A 5,318-nucleotide genomic window follows, 5' to 3' on the forward strand; every position below is an offset into this window, starting at 1 on the left:
ATTTGGAGACATTTCTCATCTAAGAACTATTGTTGGGGTAAAAAATGATGAACTGAATAATTTGTATAAACCTTACAAGGTGATAAGGACTTAAATAGTCCAAGAGAATTATCACCTGAAGCTGAGAAAGAATTGGCCTTGGTAGAAAAGAAAGTACATGAAGGGCACGTAGATCGTATTGATCCAAAGCTGGATTGCATTTTGGTTATTTTACCTTCTAGGCATTCCCCAACAGGAATATTAATGCAAAGGAAAGATATTATATTGGAATGGATATTTTTACCAAATAAACCAAATAAAAAATTAAAAACTTATGTGGAAAAAATCTCTGACTTGATTTGGAAAGGAAAATTGAGACTTCGTCAATTAGCAGGAATAGACCCAGCAGAAATTGTCGTACCTTTAACTAAGGAGGACATTGAAAAATTATGGATAGAAAATGAAGCTTGGCAAAAAGCTTGTAGTAATTTTTTGGGAGAAATTAACAGCAAATATCCCAAAAGCAATAGAATTGATCTTATAAAGAGAGCTGAATGGATCTTGCCTCGAATTGTGAGGAAAAAACCCATATCTGGAGTTCGTACATTTTATACAGATGCCAACAAACAAGGAAAGGCAGGTTACAAATCAGAAAATTTAAGTAAAGTGGTTCAAAGTCCTTATAATTCAGTTCAAAAATCAGAATTGTATGCTATTCTGTTGGTATTAATGGATTTTTCAGAACCTCTCAATATAGTAACTGACTCTCAGTATGCTGAAAGAGTAGTATTACATATTGAGACTGCAGAATTTATCCACGATGCTTCAGAATTAACTTCATTATTTATTCAATTACAAGATACAATCAGAAAAAGGAGTCATCCTTTATAAATAACTCACATCCGATCCCATACTGGTCTGCCAGGCCCTCTAGCACAAGGCAATGATGAGATTGATAAATTATTGATAGGAAATGTGCTGGAGGCCTCAGAATTTCATAAAAAACATCATGTAAATAGTAAAGGTTTAAAAAAGGAATTTTCCATAACCTGGCAACAAGCCAAAGAAATAGTAAAGAAATGTCCTACTTGTTCCTTCTACAATCAAACACCATTACCAGCAGGATGTAACCCAAAGGGTACTCAGAGGAATGAAATCTGGCAGATGGACGTGTTTCACTTTGCAGAATTTGGAAAACTGAAATATGTACACCACACTATCGATACTTATTCAGGATTTCAATGGGCAACTGCTTTGAGTTCTGAAAAGGCTGATTCTGTAATCACTTATTTGCTAGAAGTTATGGCTATTATGGATATACCTGCACAAATCAAAACTGATAATGCTCCATCATATGTCTCTGTTAAAATGAAACAGTTTTTTGCTTATTATAATATAAACCATGTTACAGGTATACCACATAATCCTACAGGTCAAGCAGTTATAGAAAGATCAAAGAGAACTCTAAAGGATATGCTAAATAAACAAAAAGGAGTAACAAAAACCCCCAGAAATAGACTACATAATGCTCTATTAACTTTGAATTTTCTCAATGCCAATGAGAAAGGAACAACAGCTGCAGAGAGACATTGGATAATAGAAAAAACTACAGAATTAAATCAACCTATATACTTTAAGGATGTGCTGACCTCAGAATGGAAACCAGGGTATGTGTTACGTTGGGGACGAGGTTTTGCTTTTATTTCTACAGGAGAAGATAAGCTGTGGGTACCATCAAAATTGATAAAGGTTCGATTTGAACAAGAGAGACCTCTTAATTAGAGGAGGTGATAGTTCATCAACTATCGTAAACATCCAATTTAAACTAACTTACACCAGTAACACATGCCTTTACAATTAATCAGATAACTTGTCAAAAAGGAACATCCCCAAAAAACCTTGGGGAAAGGTTTTTGTTTTTGTCTTTTAGGAGAATGAAGGTTAAGGAATTTGAAGAACACTGGACAAATGAGACAACTGAAGAAAAGGAACAAATCATCTATCCTAAGAAACAGAGTGAAATGGCATATTGGTATGTTATCTAAAAAAATTTTATGTCTTCCTAAATGTTTGTTTCTGCTTTTCTTTAAAGATTTAACACTATTTAACTTCTAATAGTCCCAGTTCAATTAAAATTTAAAGCTGACTTTGGAGTTGGAGAATGGCTCTCTCCTTCTTTAACTCAAGCATGTTGTTAAAAGGAAAATGCAAACTCCCTGTATCATGCCAGAAGAAAAGAGCCATCTTCTGCTATGGGACAGGAGAAAACCCAAATTAATAAAGGGACTATTCTATTACGAATCTCAACTCTTTGATTCTATTCTGATTCTTTAAACTTTTCTTAAAGTATGAATTTTATATCAAAATTTACAATATCAATATATATAGATATATATACATTTTAAACTTTGTTAAGATATAAATGGTCATATAGAGTACTAACTAATTCTAAAAAGTCGCATATATAGTCTTTGTGTTTGAGTCTCTTATCAGTTTTTTGCAAGAAATCACGGTTAGGCCTAACATCAACTGAAATCTCCAGGAAGAAGATGGGGCCCCACAACAACAACAATTCCACGTGGACAATAATAACATCACTAAGCTGACAAACATCATCTACAGATCAGCTTTGAACTACAAAGTGCTCAGAGCAATTTTGAGAGAGCTAGCTGAGATGATCCAGTCTCAAAGACTACTTGAATAAGGATTTGAGATAAACCCTGAATTTTGGCATTATACACAGACTGAATAACGAAGGATATATTTACCTTTCCTAGAATTTGACAATTAACCTAAAATTTTTCTTTCAGGATAAAGATACCTTCGCCCATACCCAGCAGGAAGCAATTTCAAGAATACAATGCCCACATTCCCAAAGAGGTGGTGTGGGGCGGTTGGTTTTTTTGGTCTTTTAATGGGTTTTGTGTCTGGGACAATTTTCATTGATTAGGGGGGTTGGTTACAAGTTGTTGTCAAGGGTTAGGAAAAAGGCTAAGCAAAGGAGATTAGATTTAAGGTTCTTATTAAAAAAAAAAAAGAGAGAAAGAAAAAAAAATGTAAATACTTTACATTGGATTGGATTGTTTTATATTGTATACAAATTATATATATTGAAATTGATATTGTTAGAAAATGTTATATATATTTTTCTAATTGTAGCGTTCATCTAACAATGTAATGCAATTTTCTGATCCTTGAATGTTATTACCAACTATTAGGATATAAAGAAATGAAAGTTAGTAATTAGATATTATAATAGAACTTGTAGTTATATTAGGTATGTTTTCAAGATTGAGTAGATATATTTTAGATAGACAGGTTATCTTCAAACCCTTCAGAGATCTACAGAATATGGCATTTAAAATGTTTTAATAACTTAGAAAATTTTTCTTTTTTGTTATGACTATGAGACATGTCGGCTCCTGGCAGTACCAATCTACTTCAGAGAAAATATGGGCATTGAAGAAACTGCATATGGAGTTAACTTTCATTGTGGCAAAAGTTAGCGACTGGACAACAAAGTATCCTCGAATCAACAGGACAAAAGGGACAGACAGGACATGAAACAAAGGATTACTGATTCTTGCCAAAACAAGTGTGGTTATGGCTTTATCAAAAGGCATCTTCAGAGGCCAGGACAATATGGCACCATCCCTGAAGTGGCCTTCGCAATTCGAAAAAGGTACAGTGCCCTTTTCTTCAAAGGCAGCTGAACAGGCAGTGGGCCGATGGCCTCTGATGTGCAATGGAACAGCAGCTGAAACAGTTATTCTTGAAGAGTAACTAAGCTCACGCCTCTCAATAGTAGACTGGCATTTGATAGAGGGATATGGAGAAGAATGGGATGCTGAGATGAAGCCATATATACACAGCCAAGAAGAATGGACAGCTGAATTAAAAAACCATCAACAATTTCCAGAATTTAAAATCCTGAATCATGACATGACACTAGTGGAATTCAGGTGTTTCTGGTACATGGACTACTCTCACTCAATGTGAGGTTGAACTGTTGACCTTGTGTACATCCTACTTCACAAATGAGTCTGTCAGATATGCTAAGCCTATAGGCTGAAGATGATGCCCCAGCACTGCGGAGAAACCTCAGGTGACTGTCCAGACAGCTGCCTGTTTCTGTCAACTCACAAATTTTTTGGAAGTTGCTTGCATGCACTTCCTGTTTTTATTTTTGTTAGCTAATATTATTTCCTTCTTGGGTCTCTGAGCGAGTTGAAGATTAGTTAGTTATAGTTGAAGGTTAGTTAGTTATAGTTGAAGATTAATTAGGATACATTTTGGACTTACCAAAATAGGATAGATAATGAAATTATTTTCTCTGAATTTGTCAAATACAAATGGACTAGACATTGTTTAGGTATTTATTACTTGTATATATTATATATAGTTATTGTCCTTTTGCATATAGTTTTTCTTATATTAGTTATAAGCTTTTTCCTTTTTTTTCCTTTTTATTAAAATAGAAAAGGGGAAATATGGTGATATTTTATTTGTATTAAAATGTTATTTGTATGTTAATAAATAAAGTTGCCCGGGGGTCAGAGCTATTAGCAAGCCATTGGAAAGCAGGGCAGTGGTAGCGTACGCTTGTAATTCCAGCACTTGGTAGGCAGAGCTGGGTAAGTCTCTGTGTGTTCAGGGATACAGCCATTATTAGATACACATGCCTTTAATCTTAATACCAATCATGGAAAACCTGGAGGCCTATACAGACAGGCTGTGAGGAGGCGGTCATGTGGTTGGGTTTACAACCAATGAGAAGGCAGGACAGGAACTCTATATAAAGATTTTAACACAGGGGTAGCTCTGGTTCGGAGAGGTAGGACCACCGCAGGAGGAAGGGTAAGGTTTTAGCTCTTAGCTCTGACCTCTTGGCTTTCTTCTTTGCATTGGTTCTGTGTTTCTTATTTAATAAGAAGGTTGGATACATCTACAGTGATCCATGTAATGAAGGCTCTAAACATCGTAGGTATCTTCAACAGAGCAAAATAATCCTTAATGAAGGGGAACAACATAAGTATAAGCAAAGTGATAAAATCTTATGATCCAATTTCTCTTTACATTTACACCAAAATGTAAAATTAATTCACACAGAAATAAAGATGCAAAAGATTAATGAATATGGTACAGCTGTTACATTTTCAAATTATCTTTGCAGACCTGAAAGAAGTCAAACTAGAGAGAAAACATATGGATGTAATCAATATGGTAAAGCCTTTCCTCATCATATTTCTATTCATTTGCAAAAAATAAGACATACTAGAGAGAAACTCTATGAACATGATCGGTGTGGGAAAGCCTTTGCACAACACAGTACTTTTCAA

The sequence above is a fragment of the Peromyscus californicus genome, unplaced genomic scaffold (assembly GCF_007827085.1).
Source record: "Peromyscus californicus insignis strain IS unplaced genomic scaffold, ASM782708v3 Scaffold_53__1_contigs__length_281908, whole genome shotgun sequence".
Lineage (NCBI taxonomy): Eukaryota > Metazoa > Chordata > Mammalia > Rodentia > Cricetidae > Peromyscus > Peromyscus californicus.